This window comes from Sphaerodactylus townsendi, linkage group LG01 (assembly GCF_021028975.2).
Source record: "Sphaerodactylus townsendi isolate TG3544 linkage group LG01, MPM_Stown_v2.3, whole genome shotgun sequence".
Taxonomy (NCBI): domain Eukaryota; kingdom Metazoa; phylum Chordata; class Lepidosauria; order Squamata; family Sphaerodactylidae; genus Sphaerodactylus; species Sphaerodactylus townsendi.
The window spans coordinates 185,755,718-185,770,795 of record NC_059425.1 but is presented as its reverse complement, the minus strand read 5'-3'; the positions used below and the strand labels follow the sequence as shown (position 1 = coordinate 185,770,795).

Sequence of the window (15,078 nt, the reverse complement as noted above, 5' to 3'; positions counted from 1 at the left end):
TAAGAGCATCTAGCATCTGGAAGACCCAGATACAAATCTCCACTTGTCCCATGGAAGTTTGCTGGATGAGTCTGGGCCAGTCACATACTCTCAGCCTGGCCTACCTTATAGGTTTGTTGTGAGGGTAGAATGGAGGAACAGAATGGGTCCCCACTGTGGAGAAAGGCAGGACATACATGAATTAAATACAGAAGTTGAAAATAAAGGGAGGTTCATTTAAAAAAAAGTGTCACCAAGGACAGGAAGAGTACAATCCCCTCTCTCTCAACTAAATGACTTTTGGGATGTAAGTTAATTTTTAAAAGCATTTAAGTGGGCATGCAAAGTACGCAGGCGTGGATCCACACACGTTTGGGAGGGGGAAAGAACCAGATTCAAATCCAGAAGCTCTCTGGGGACCCACAGGACGATCTGGTTATGAGCTTTCCAGAGTCAGAAATCTCTTAGCTCCCTCAGGAGGTTAAGTTAGGTTTTTAAAACCTAACTTATGCCCCTGGGCATATGAAGAGTGCTGTCACTCCCCTGCGTCCATTCAAATAACACGTGGGAGGCTCTGTACACTCAAATAACAAGTGGGAGGCAAGTTAATTTTGACAAGTGTGTCCCTGGGCATGTGAAGAGGGCAATATCCCCGCTCTATACATTTGAATAATGTGAGAGGCCAGTTAATTTTAAGAAGTGTGTCCCTGGGCATGTGAAGAGGGCAGTATCCCCGCGCTGTTCATCTGAACAACTGTGGGAGGCCAGTTAGTTTTGAAAAGCCACTGGGCCTGTTTAGAGGGCAACATTCCCCCCCTTCCCATATGTCCGAATAACACAGTAGGGGGCAAGTCAATTTTAAGAAGCAAGTCCGTGGGCATGTGAAGAGGGCCACATCTCCCCGCTCCCTCTGTACATCTGAACACTTGAAGGGGTGGTGGTCAGTCAGTTATCAGTCCAAAGCCTGCCCGGGGTCCAGTGGCCCCTTAGGCGCCCACCAGGATTTCTGGGTGCCAGCTGTCCAGAGTCCAAGCTCCCTTGCGTGGTGCTGGTGTAGGCGCAGGGAGCGTGTCTGTGGGCATGCGAGGAGTGCACCTCCCCCGCGCACACAAATAAGTACGCACAACACAAACACACACAACCTCCATAGACACACACTCTCTCTCTCTCTCTCTCTCTCTCTCTAGGGACCTGCAGAGGGCTTCCCAGGGCGCCTTTCCATGGCAAACCCCAACCCTCCATGCGCACGACGCGTCCACTTGGGCGCCTTTCCCGAGTGGGTGGCGCCAAGCCCTGCCGTGTGTGTCCCCCCCCCCCAAAAAAAGTGTGCCCCCCCCCATCCCCATCCCCATCCCCGCAGCGCTGCCTCAGCCGGGGGCGGGGAGAGAGGGGCGCGCGAGGCCCGCGCCCCTTTTGTCCCCGCCGGCGGCGGGCGTCGCTGGCCTGGGCGGGCCTGGCTTGTGCGGGAGCCGCCGGGCCGGGGGCGGAGGGAGGCCGGCCGGGGAGCGAGGCGGGGCCTGCGAGGCGAGCCGAAGGGCCAGGCGCTCTCCGGAGCCTCCTCGCCTGGCGTCACTCGCGCCAGCCCCGGCACCGCCGCCCGCCCGCCTCCATTGTATAATGCAGCCCGAGCGCCGCAGCCCCGGCAGGGCAGCCCGCCGCGCTTGAAGCCGCCCCCAGCCCAGCCCAGCCCAGCCCAGCCCCCCGCGCGCGCCCCTCGCCGCATGGATCGGGCGCAAGCCTAGGGGAGCGCCACCGGCCGCCGCCGCCGCTGCAGCAGCACAGCCACCCCCATGCTTTAGTTCCCGGGCCGGGGAGCGGAGGGGGTAAGTGGGGAACATTGGGGGGGGGGGGGGTGTTTGCAAATAATAACAATAATAATTATAATAATAATGATGAAGGTGGAAGTCTTTTATCTTTGCCTGTCCTGCATCAGGATCTGGAGCAGTGGGGTTTATTTTTAATATATTCTATATCTATATATTATTTAATGGCTCTTTCAGCGAAGTGGGTGCCTGGAAATGGAGAAGAGGCAATGGGAGAAATGCCCAGGTTGGGAGCTTTGTGTGTGTGTGTGTGTGTGTTGGGGAGAGGGGGGGGGGGTTGTCTAAAGGAATGGCTGGTCTTCTACGCTGCTTTGCTCCAGTTTGCGCAACCCCCCCTCCCTCCCAAGAGGGCAGTACTTACTGAAGGAGGAGGGGGGCGACCGGGTTGCTTTCTCTACACACACACACCCCCCCCCCTCTTTTGCCCAAACGATTGAATCCAGTGGGAGCAGATGGACTCCCGGGTTGCTCTCCCAAGCAGGTGTGCGCCTGGCTGGAGGGTGGGGGGGGGGAGGTGTGGGGGGGTGAACGTGTGGATGCGTCGGGTGGCTCGGCTTGCTGACCTGGCCTTTGGAAGAGTTGGTGGGTTGGTTGAACAGCTCTACCAGCCCCACATAACTTGTTTGGCACAACAGCTGCACCCCCCCCCACCCCCCCAAAAAACAACCCCTAACCAAACCCACACCAACTCTTGATAAGTTTCAGTCTCTGCTTAGAGAATCTCCGAGAAGTCACCTGCAGTTTTGCTGTCTGGGGGAGAAAGACGCCTGGTGGCAGGGTGGCCAGGCCGCAGACGGGTAGGGGGGGGGCGGGCTTCTTTGGAAACAAATATGCCAACCCCCCCCCCCTTCAAAATAAGTCTAGGAGCACAAAGTACTTCAGCCTCACTGTGAGCGTCCATGTTCCGCAAGGCTACTGAAAAACCAGGTTTTCCCATTCTTTTGCTGTATCTTCTGGGTACTTTGACAGAGGAAATTGACTCTTTGCCTGCAGCAGTTTTTAAAAATCTTCACAACTTGCCATGCAAAATCAAAAATCACCTTTCAGGGTTGGAGTCAGGCAAACGTAGAAAAGCACTGTTCCCCGAGATCTTTCTTTCTTTCTTTCTTTCTTTCTTTCTTTCTTTCTTTCTTTCTTTCTTTCTTTCTTTCTTTCTTTCTTTCTTTCTTTCTTTCTTTCTTTCTTTCTTTCTTTCTCTCTCTCTCTCTTTCTCTCTCTCTTTCTCTCTTTCTCTCTTTCTCTCTTTCTTTCTTTCTCTCTTTCTCTCTTTCTCTCTCTCTTTCTCTCTTTCTCTCTCTCTCTCTCTTACACTTTTCTAGTGGATTCTGAACAGCTTCCCTTGTAATCGTGGACAAGACGGAAGGATGTTGGGTTTCGTTTTCGGGAGGAGGGGGTTGACGTTGTGTCGCAACACAGCACGCTGTCCTCCTTATCCGAGATCTTTGTTTACAGCAGCTTTTCTTGATACAAGAGGTTTATAGCTGACCTATGCCGCTTTAAAATGAGAAGAACCAGGTCACATTCCGCAGCTCATTCAGATGTTTGTAGGACCTCTTTGCGAGAACGTGGGTTCTTAAGTCCTTTCCCCGAGCGGTCAGGATTTAGGATTCACCCAGTGACTTCCTTTTAAAAATAAGTGTAAAGCTGCCTGTCTCCTTTAGAAGTGATCTGATGAAATTTTCACGGCGACTTCTGAGAAGCGTTTCTACATGGCTGGAACTGGAGGCCTCGTTTTTTACTATCTGGTCCAGTAGTCTGGCTCTTGTTTACTTATTTGTCCTCCTTGTGGTTTCTTTCCGTAGCAATGATAAAAAAATTAACCTCCAATTAATATATTTTTTAATGGGCAACCTTTTTATCTGGGGGGGGTGCTGTAAAGAGAGGGGGGCATCCGTTCCCATTCATAAGATGCTAAAAGTTAAGATTTGTGTGAGCTTGTCACATGAGCTGGAAGGTCCGTATAGTTAATAAGAATGCTTTTTTAAAAAATAGAATGTATTACATAAGGTGATTTTGGAAGCAGAAGGACTTGAAAATCTGTTGTGTTCTGTCCAGGTAACTTTTCAGTGGAAATACCTGGATTTTGAAGGCCTGGTTTTCCTTTTTTTTTGTAGCTGACAATAACAAACGCTGAGTTCTTCAGAGGAAAGGGATTTAAGTTTTAAGAGCTGGCATTCTCTTGATGAAAGTGGGGGAATTAGGAACTTGTGGTGCCAGACAGGTACTTGGAGCTGCATCCTAAGGGAACTCTTCCGGTGTCTACACAAGTAATGTAACATCCAAAAGCTGAGCATCATGGAGTTCCTCCTACCTCTTGAGACCTGATCCAGTTGCATTTCGCCCAACAGAGTGCATGTGAGTGTACCAAAACCTTTTTGGAATAAAACAAGATCAGCGCAAAAGTACAAATTTCTCCTGACAGCGTTACAAAAAGGTGTACTCTCTTTCCTGTTCATTAACGCGTTCCCTGCTTTAAAAGGGGAAAATATCTAATAGTATTTAGGCGTGACTTTAAGGGTTTGTGGTTAGCAACATGGTGGGACTTTGCTGTCTGACACGTCCTTAGCTGTGCCTGACAGGATTCGTTGGTAGTTACTTCCTAGTCAAAGCGCCGGGCTGTAAAAATAAAATCGGTTCTTGTTTTGTTTTTCTAAACCGTGGCTTAGCCAAAAGATCCAGAGATGCTAACTAACACATGAATCCTGGTCTCTCTCCGCACGGGCTTTTCAAATAATCATTTTATTTATTTTGTAGGCCGCCTTGAGCCGCACAAGGCAGAAAGAATCTGCATTTTCAATAAATAAACAGAAACTGTCCTGAAATGAGATTCACTAACGCCTATTTTCTTGGGCAGAACAACCCAGAAAGTTGAGGCAATTGATGCATAAACTTTAGGAGGACCAGTAATAGGGTGGGTGGGAAGCAGTTGATGCATAAACTTTAGCAGGACCAGTAATAGGGTGGGGGGGGGGGAATCCCTAAAGTGCCACCTCCAGCCTATCTTATTGAACTGTTTTTTGTAACAACTGTCTTGCTTTCTTCACCCTTTGGTATGAATCACTGGTGCCAAAAAAAAAAAAAAAAACCAGCTAGAGAGGGAGAGAATTTCATTTTATATCTTGCACATTTCGGAAGTAGGAGAAATGATGCACACACGGCAGGCGGTATTGAGTAGTGTGTGCGGGGGGGGGGGGGTTGCATTTACATAACCTACATCGGAGAGTGCAGAATATTGGAAGGGGGGGGGGGCAGGGAATATATTGTTTTTTTAAATGTAGGCAGCCTTCCGATGACCCACTTAGTCGGTCTCTTCCGTGCCTTCTTTGGAAATACAGTTTCTGTCTCGAAAGATAGTACAAATGGAGACGGCTCCAGTTGCAACAGCTTCTTGGCCAAGAGAGAGAGAGAGAGCGAGAGAGAGAGAGAGAGAGAGAGAGAGAAAACCGTGCCAGAAACAGGAGGCTCTGGTTACAGAGTCCAAAGACTATTTAATGCAGCAAAAGAAGAGAGGGGAAAGAGAGCAAGGTCCAGTTTAAATGGCTGCAGGCTGGCTAAGGGAAAGTCCAAACTGCCAGTTACAGCCAGCTGATCTTCCTTCCCCAAAAATGAGCTTGTGTGTGTGTGTGGGTGTCAGCCAGGAGGGGGAGAAGAAGAAAAAAAAACTTTTACTTTGACACTTTGGTTAGAGAGCAGAAGGGGGAGGGGTGAAGGGGGGGAGGCACCATATGTCATAAAGTTCTGCCATTCCCTTTGCACGGACTGTGCTCTCTCTCCCCCCCCCCTTTTTCCTCCTTTTGTTTTTTTGCGAGTGCAGGTGGCTGAGGAATCAGCCCAGCCAGAGCACGGGGTGCTGGGAGCCTTTGTGCGGGATCTGGAACGCGGGGGTAAATAACGGCTCCGTGCAGAGCTTCTGGTCGGTTGCAGCCCCTGAGCTGGCCCTTCAGTGCATGGCAGAAGTTGGGGGTGGGTGGGATGGCCCTACCACACACTTCCCCCCCCCCCCTGCAGATCTCTGGCTCTGCCGGGGCTGGAGATGGGAGGAGGGTTTGAAAGAAGCGTTTGCTTCTTGGAGTGCTTCTACGTTTCTCCGGCCTCTCCCCCACCCCCTTTTGTGCCTTTTTGGGCAAACAAGTTTGCTGGGGTTTGGGGGTGGAATATAAAAACCTGCTTGTCACAGGGAGATCCCCGCCCACCCCCGTCAAGTTGCAGCCAGTGTGGCGTTTTCAAGGCACGAGAAGATCAGAAGTGATTGACCGTTGCCTGCCTCTGCATAGCGACTCTGGACTTCCTTAGTGATCTCTCATCCAAGTACTAAGCAGGGCTGACCCAGGGCAGAGGTGGTTTGCCGCTGCCTTCCTCTGTGTAAGAACCCTGGGCTTCTTTGGTGATCGTCCGCCCGAGTACTAACCAAAGCTGACCCAGGGCAGAGGTGGTTTATCACTGCCTTCCTGAGTGTAAGAACCCTGGGCTTCCTTGGTGATTTCCCATCCAAGTACTAACCAGGGTTGACCCAAAGCAGAGGCGGTTTGTCATTGTTTTCCTCTGTTTAAGAATCGTGGACTTCCTTGGTGAACTCCTGTCCAAGTACTAACCAGGGTTGGCCCAGGGTAGAAGTGGTTTACCACTGCCTTCTTCAGTGTAAGAACCCTGGGCTTCCTTGGTGATCTCCTGTCTAAGTACTAACCAGGGTTGACTCCGAGCAGAGGTGGTTTGTCATTGTTTTCCTCAGTGTAAGAACCCTGGACTTCCTTGGTGATCTCCTGTCCAAGTACTAACCAGGGTTGACCCAGGGCAAAGGTGGTTTACCACTGCCTTCCTCAGTGTAAGAACCCTGGACTTCCTTGGTGATCTCCTGTCCAAGTACTAACCAGGGGTGATTTGCTTAGCTTTGAGATAGGATGAGATCATTCTAGCCTGGACTATCCAGTTTATGGCCCAGAGGGAAAATAGCATGGGGGGAGGGGGAAGAGTATATATTGGAATTCCTTTTCCCAAGGGCCTTTTCATCTTCTGGGTGTGGAAGGGTGGGCAGAATTCAGGGCCCTTCACCTTCATGTATAAAGGAAATGTCTATTCCTTCAAGAGCTGGAAAAGAGACAAGTTTGCCTGGTTTATCATTCCTCACTCTGGGACCGGCAAAGATTGGTTGCAGCTCCAAATCTGTATCACAGTTGGAGAAATATGTGTACTAATATAATGTATTAATGGTGCTATTGTGTGTATTTTAGGACTGGTTTTCGACCATAATAAATGTCATTTCTCAGCCAGAGGAGAATCCACCAAAACACATGGAGCTCATTAAAGAAACAAGGCAGTCTCGAGGTCCACGGTTCCCAGAGAGCCACATTTTCAGTGAGCATGAGGCATGGGTGTGAAATTTGCAGTTTACCAGTTCCTCTGGCGGCAGCCGTTTCAAGGTGGCCACTGTTTGCCAACACTTTGCCCATTTTCCAAAAGCATAGGAATGTGGTATGTCAAAAAGCCATACGTGGCTCCTGAGCCACTGAGAGAGCATCACTGATCCACGGCGAGCAAATTGGACTTAGTCCCCAAAAAGCAAACAGAAACACCTGAAGAAGAGAGAATTAATTCTCTGTTGAAACAGGATTGAAAGCCACTATCGGGCACTTTGAAACTCAGGCGTGGTAGGTACCCACGTGTATTGTTGGATGCGAGGATCGATTCAGCGTGGACAGCACATGAGGAAAAACCTTCCCTGAAGTCGGTGTCTTTGTTTTCCTTTGAAAACTCGTGGCTGATTTGCATGGTCTGATGTGGCCATTTGGTAAAATTTAGTGGACAGGTAGAAGACGATGGGAAAGAATTCCACCTGGGAGCGTGGACAGCCGTTGCCAGTTTGAGTCCGCAAGACTGACTTTGACAGTCCCATGAACTTGTTCGATATAATAAAATAAACGGCAACACGAGTAAGTTACAAATGAAAGAAAAAGGCAATCTATGAAAATGTAATGTATATATTCTCAAGTCAACTTATGCGTAATATATATCTGTATATAAGAAAATAAAGATTCTCAGTTGGTACATGAGTCTCTTATTTGTCAGTATATAATAAAATAAAGATTACTAATTTAATAGCATTCATCTATACCTTCCATGAAAATACAGATCAAAATACACAAGAGAAAGAGGGTTCTTTTTCTTTACAAACAATCCAGCATTGTTGTATGCCGAGTAAATCCAGGCATATCAAATCAACAATACCTAAGCAAAACAAAGACAAGACAAATAATCTTCTGGGTAACAAAAGCTATTTCTGAATCCTCTTGATTCTTGCTCAGTGCTTGAGATTTAGGTCCTTAAGATTCACGAAAGGAAGAGTTGAGCGTTCTAAGGGCTGGCTACTTCAATAGAGCAACTTCTTGTCTAGCTAGTTGTGTCTACAATATCATATGTGGGGTCAATGTGATAGTAGCAAGCCACTGGTATTTTAATCGTTATTTTCATGTATGATGGCATTGATGAATGCTATGACATTAGTCATCATTGAGAGACTTATGTGCCAGGTGAGAATATTTTATTGTGTACAAACAAGAGACTCGTGTACCAACTGAGGATCTCTATTTTATTACATGCAGATACCAGTGTTTCCCCCAAAATAAGACAGGGTCTTATATTAATTTTTGCTCCAAAAGATGCATTAAGGCTTATTTTCAGGGGATGTCTTATATTTTGCGCCCCCCTCCCCCATGACCAGATCAGCTGCACCGGGGAATCTGTAACTAGGGCTTATTTTTGGAGTAAGGCTTACATTTCAAGCAACTTCCAAAAATCATGCTAGGGCAGTGATGGCGAACATATGGCACGGGTGCCAGAGGTGGCACTCAGAGCCCTCTCTGTGGGCACTCGCAAACAGAGTCGCGCCCCCCCCCCGCCCATATCTAGGCTGGCCTGGGCTGCTGGGCTCGATTATTAGCATTAAACCTAAGACCTAGTTTTGGGGAAGCAGTGTAGGTAACCCTGTTAAACGCTGTTAAACTGATTTTCATTTGAAGAACTAAAGCGCAATCCTTTACCTGGGAGTTAGCTCGGTTGCTGGCAATGGGGCTTGCTTCTGAGTAAACCCTCCTAGGGTTGTGATTCACCCATTGAAAGAGTTGCACGGTTGCTTCAAAGCAAAGCCACCGACTACCACCAAGCTTACTCCCGAGTAACGCACGCCTAGAAACGTTTTTTCCTAAACTAAAACCTCAGTATTCAGGTTAAATTGCCGTGTTGGCACTTTGCGATAAATGAGTGGGTTTTGGGTTGCAGTTTGGACACTCGGTCTTGAAAAGGTTCGCCATCACTGTGCTAGGGCTTATTTTCGGGGAAACAGGTACATATTACGCAGAAGTCGGTTTAAAAATATGTACGTTACATTTTCGTAGATTGCCTCAACACGGTTTTTAAAAATTTCATCTGAGTCAATACAAGGGAGCTTCGTGTGTTCCTGTGTCGTGCTGGCCATGTGGCAGAGTGGTCACATTCTTGCACGGATATAACGCCAGGTGCGTTTTCAGTGCATAGTTCTGTTGATTCATGTTATTTTTCATGGACTTTATAAAAAAAGGCTCCGTGGCAGAGCAACCCAGTCCCCGTTTTACTGTATTTTAACCCATTTTCAGTCATATGATGTGGCTTTTGTTATTTCACATTGAACACATGCGATAAGAGCAAAATCAAGCTGTTGGGGGAGTTTTATTGATACCTGGAGAGTCCCTTGAAGGGAGAAGCTGGTGTTCAGTGCTAGAGCAGCTCCTTGGCATGTAGAAGTTCCCAGGTTCAATCCCAGTAGTAGGCAGTGTGGAAGATCTCTGTCTTCAGATCCCGGAGAGCTGCAGACAAGACTTATTTTGATGGGCCAGGGGTTTGATCCAGTTTAAGGCAGCTGCGTGTGTCTTCACGTGTCCAGCTCGCAACCTTTGACCTGCCGTCACGCAACACCAAACGCAAAGTTGCACTGTTAAGTTGTGCACCATTACGCCTGGCACTTATTTAAGAAGGGTTGGGAGATGGGCCGGCGCGTGAATCTCAGCTGCCGAGCGCTGCCGTTAAAAAAACAAATGCAGGATGCAAAAACCCCTCTCCCCCCACCACCTTTTCATTCAAATGGTGGGGACAAATCTGGGCCAACCAGGCCTACGAGTAATGCTGATTTTTGAAGCTGTTTTGGCTCTGGGCACTTTTGCATATGCAGAATAATGCATTTTCAAATCCACTTTCAATGCACTTTGCAGCTGGGTTTGACTGTCTGAAATAGCAAAATCCACTTGCAAACAATTGTGAAAGTATTGTCGAAGGCTTTCACGGCCGGAATCACTGGGGTGCTGTGTGGTTTCCGGGCTGTATGGCCTTCTAGCAGCATTCTCTCCTGACGTTTCACCTGCATCTGTGGCTGGCATCTCAGAAGATGCCAGCCACAGATGCAGGCTTAAAACGTCACTACTAAACTATGACCACGGCCAGCGAAGCCGGAAGTCTAACAGCACCCCATCACCTCAGAAAGTAGATTGAAAGTGCATTATTCTGCATGTGCGAAAGTGCCCACTGGGATCCTATTTTGCTGCGTGGCCATAGATCATTTTAAAGGGTGTTTATTTTCAAAGGTATTCGTTTGGAGAGGAAGGTGACCAGGTTTGGGTGTGTGTGTGTTGAATGAACGGGTCCTTTAGCACAAAAGCGGAGGAACTTCAGAGTCCGGCTTATCCTAGATTTTTGCCTGGCAGGTTACGCTCGGCACAATCTGGAAGTCACTTCCTGTCCAGAAGCTCAGCAAAATGAGGAAGGAGTTGTTCCTGTTGTCTTCTTTTCTGAGCAAGCCTTTATTCTGAGAGACATTTACTGGAACTTCCGTGCATCTTAATGAAACCAAAGGAGCAGTTCGGGACACTGGATTGCCAAAGTTTGGAGAAAGAGGAATGCTAATGAATGCTAATGAGAGCCGGGTTTTTTTACCTCTCTTGTGGTGGGAGGGGGTGTGCTTTGAGGACACACAGTTACATGTGATACCTGAAGCTTGCAAATATGCCAGGTATCATGTTCCAAACAAATTTAACAAGAGGGGTTGTGGCTCAGGGATAGAGCATTAGCTTGTGTGCAGGAAGTCCTAGGTCCGTGGTGGCGAACCTTTGGCACTCCAGATGTTATGGACTACAATTCCCATCAGCCCCTGCCAGCATGGCAAATTGGCCATGCTGGCAGGGGCTGATGGGAGTTGTAGTCCATAACATGGCAAATTGGCCATGCTGGCAGGGGCTGATGGGAATTGTAGTCCATAACATCTGGAGTGCCAAAGGTTCGCCACCACTGTCCCTAGGTTCAAATCTCTGGCGTCTCCAGTTAAAAAGTACCAGGCAGCAGGTGATGTTTGCCTTTGACTCTGGGCAGCAGCTGCCAGTCAGAGTAGACAATACTTTCTTTGATAGACCAGACGTGCTGTAGAAGCGTCTCCCATCAGATGCTATAAAACACCATTCTGCTTTTCCCTCCGTAAAGGTGAACTCTGAAGCAGGTGAGGTCTTTTAAGTGTGACTTGCTAGTTGGTGTTACGAGGTGCTGAAGAGCTTTCAGAAGCAAAATGGTGACTTTCCTTTCCTTGGTTTACTTCCGCACCAGTCTCTGGCACTGTCGTTGTTGAAAATGCCTTGCTTCTCTCCTTGTATGAGGCCGTGGAAAAGACCGGCTGTACAGAAAGAATAGGCCCTAATTGGAGGTAAACATGTTGGGAAGAGGACATATTTGAAGCAGGCTGTACGGCTAAGTCAGTCAACAGGTCTGACTAGTTTTTTAAAAATGCCTCCGGGCAGGTTTGTCTTAATAAAAGTGCAGGTAACTACAAAACAAGGTTCTTAAATTCATATGTCGGTATAGTGCCACATTGATATCATCTAATTAAAAGATCAGGTGGGTTGACTTGTTTTAAATGAATTTTCCTTTTCTCCGTATCTTTTTTTTTAAAAAACCAATTTGAAATATCCTCAACGCTTATTGGCCATAGGGGCTTTTTTGGTGGTTACTTTGGAATGGGTTACCGTATTGCTAAATGTTCAGATTGATTACAAAATGGCTAATATTGCCTCTCCGCAGTCAACCCCCCCCCCCCGCCCCTGCCACTATTCAAGTTGTTCTAATAGTTAGTTAATTGTTTGCTTAAAGACCAAAAGTTCTTAATATCTCTCACACAGTGGCAAAGTTCCTTCATAAAGTTCCTAAAGTTCATTTAGGGTTCCTGATGATACTCGTTAATAACGTTTGTCTGATGTAAGGTGTGTTTTATTTGTATATGGCAGTGGTAGCGAACCTATGGCACGGGTGCCAGAGGAGCACTCAGAAGAGCCCTCTCGCATGGGGCAACACACAGAAAGTTCATCATCGGGGGGTGTGTGGAAAATCACCCCCCCCACACACACGCACATCTAGGCTGACCTGGGCCACTGGGCATGATGTGTAGGTAACCCTGTTAAGTACTTTTAAGCCCCACTGATTTTCATGGGAAGAACTAAAAAGTATAATCCTTTACCTGGGGAGTAAGCTCGGTTGCTGGCAATGGGGCTTGATTCTGAGTAAACCCTCCTAAGATGGTGATTCACCCATTCAAAGCGTTACCTGATTGCTTCAAAGCAAAGCCACACTGACTACCACCAAACATACTCCTGAATAATGTCACGTGCCTCGGGCCAATACCCGTTTTTCCTAAACTAAAACCTCAGTATTCAGGTTCAATTGCTGTGTTGGCACTTTGCGATAAATAAGTGGGTTTTGGATTGCAGTTTGGGCACTCGGTCTCGAAAAGGTTCACCATCACTGGTATATGGTGATCAATGACTAAATAAAGGCTGATTGCCCTTGGAAAGGGGCCTTCGTCCCAAGGAGTTCAGACATTTCTTAGCAAAATAATCTATAATCTGGCCTGCTGAGAGCCACTGTGGCGTAGTGGTTAGGAGTGGTGGACTCTAATTTGGGGAACCAGGTTTGATTCCCCGTTCCTCTACCTGAGCGGTGTACTTTTATCTGGCGAACTGGATTTCTTTCCCCTCTCCTACACATGAAGCCTGCTGGGTGACCTTGGGTCGGGCACTGTTCTCTCAGAACTCTCTCAGCCCCACCACCACCTCACAAGGTGTCTGTTGTGGGAAGGAAGGAAAAGAGTTTGTAAGTTGCTTTGAAACGCTCATTCCAATACATGCAAGAATGTGCACTTTCAAACTGCTTTCAGTGCTCTTCAAAGCTGTGGCGGAATAACCAAAATCCACTTACCAAACAGTTGTGAAATTGGGTTTGAAGAGTAGGTATTTTAGGTGTGGGAAGGGGCTTCCTTTGAGATTCCTTTCAAGAGAGAAAGGCGGGGTATAAATCCAAAACTCTTCTTTATATTATATGGGCATTTCAAAACATGGGGGGAAACCCGTGATGCATGTTATTTGCAGTCTCTTTGTTAGCAGTCTGCAGCATTTAAATATTTATTAGCAGGGCCCTGGTCTTTGGAACTTGCTACCTTATCTTCCAGCGAAGTGAAATCACTTGGTGGTGGTGGTGGTGGTCAGAAAACAGCTTTGGAATTTTGTCCTCCAGGGAGGCCTGCCATTTTTTTTCTCAGCTGTGACTGGAAAATGAGGCCTGTATCAGGCCCCTTCTCTCCATATAATAACCACGGCCTTCATTTCCGTGGCACCGGTTTCCAAATTATTTACGGTACGTATTCTGCAGGAAGGAATATATTCGCTCTCTGTGGCGTCTGTGTTAATGTGAGCTGTCCTGTGCGCTAAATATGAACGGGACACAGTTTGCTGTTATGCACATTTTTTGGTATACGGTATTTCAGTTCTTCCTGATCTCTTTGCCGATCCAAAGTAAAGAAAAAAAGATTTACATTCTGCAAAAAGCGGTGGAGTATGTGTGAGAGACACCTCATCCATTTTTCTCATCCAGGCTTTATAGCATTTGAACCGGCTCTAACTTGATTTGATGGTAGAATTTCCTTATTCCTTACAGGAGAAATGGCCGATTGGAAGGCTGACCTTCCTGCCGTGTTTCCCTGAAAATAAGACAGTGTCTTATATTAATTTTTGCTCCCAAAGATGCGCTATGTCTTATTTTCAGGGGATGTCTTATTTTTCCGCTCCACGTGCTGCATGCTCTGGTGTTCTGTTCGAAGCGGGCATGCTTCCAAACAAAAGCTTTACTCGTCTTACTTTCGGGGGGATGTTTTATATTTAGTAGCACTTCAACGAGCCTACTATAATGTCTTATTCTCAGGGGATGTCTTATATTTGGGGAAACAGGGTACTTTCTTCTTCAGAACTATCCCCTGTGGTAAAATAAAATGCAGCCATGTCTTTCCCATCACACTTTCATCAACAAATAATTATATGTATTGTTGAAGGCTTTCACGGCCAGATTCAACTGGTTGTTGTGGGTTTTCCGGGCTGTGTGGCCGTGGTCTGGTAGATCTTGTTCCTAACATTTTAAGCCGCTTTGTCTCGTGACTAGCACAGATTCGCTTCGTTGCTAGGTTTTCCGGGCTGTGTGGCCGTGGTCTGGTAGATCTTGTTCCTAACATTTCGCCTTCATCTGTGGCTGGCACAGATTCAACTCGTTGTTGTGGGTTTTCCGGGCTGTGTGGCCGTGGTCTGGTAGATCTTGTTCCTAACATTTCGCCTTCATCTGTGGCTAGCACAGCTTCAACTGGTTGTTGTGGGTTTTTTCTGGCTGTGTGGCCGTGGTCTGGTAGATCTTGTTCCTAACATTTCGCCTTCATCTGTGGCTGGCATCTTTAGAGGTGTACCACAGAGAGAAGTCTGTTACACACTGTGTCCAGTCTGTGTAACAGTGTGTAACAGACTTCGCTCTGTGCTACACCTCTGAAGATGCCAGCCACAGATGCAGGCGAAAATATTAAGGAACTAGATAATACTCGAACCGCCTTCCCCACAGCCACGGCGCTCCCACAACCACCAAATAATTGTATTTTTTTAAAAGTGGGTTTGAGTACAAAGGTTGGATGTTCTATGGAAAGCGTTTAAAAAACATGTGACGGGACCGACTGGCCGGATTAATGAACCGTTCCATTAATATTGTTGCAGTTGTGAAAGGTAATTTCTTTATTTGATTTTACAGTCGATTCTTTCGCGGAGACTCCAGGCGGTTGCGCAGTGAAGTCAAGAGTAGCGACAGGCCCGATGTTGGGATTGCAGAAATCTGAAAGCAGGCTCGAAACGGGGCGTCAGCATTTAAAGATGACGCGTTAAGACCGTCGGCCTTGCAGTAAGATAAATAC

The 15,078-nt window shown here is 47.3% G+C and overlaps 1 protein-coding gene across 2 annotated transcripts in view; it reads left to right on the top strand.

Annotated features, from left to right (window-relative positions):
- The window catches only part of SERTAD2 (SERTA domain containing 2), a 113,168-nt gene that overhangs the window by 22,642 nt on the left and 75,448 nt on the right, over nucleotides 1–15,078 (top strand). Inside the window, exon 1 of one of the 2 annotated variants that reach the window (XM_048501501.1) lies at nucleotides 1,510–1,802. The exons of the other annotated variant lie outside the window; for it this stretch is intronic. The gene's annotated coding sequence lies outside the window, so the exon portion shown is untranslated. Of the gene's footprint in view, nucleotides 1–1,509; nucleotides 1,803–15,078 lie in introns of those variants that run through there. 2 annotated transcript variants of the gene reach the window in all.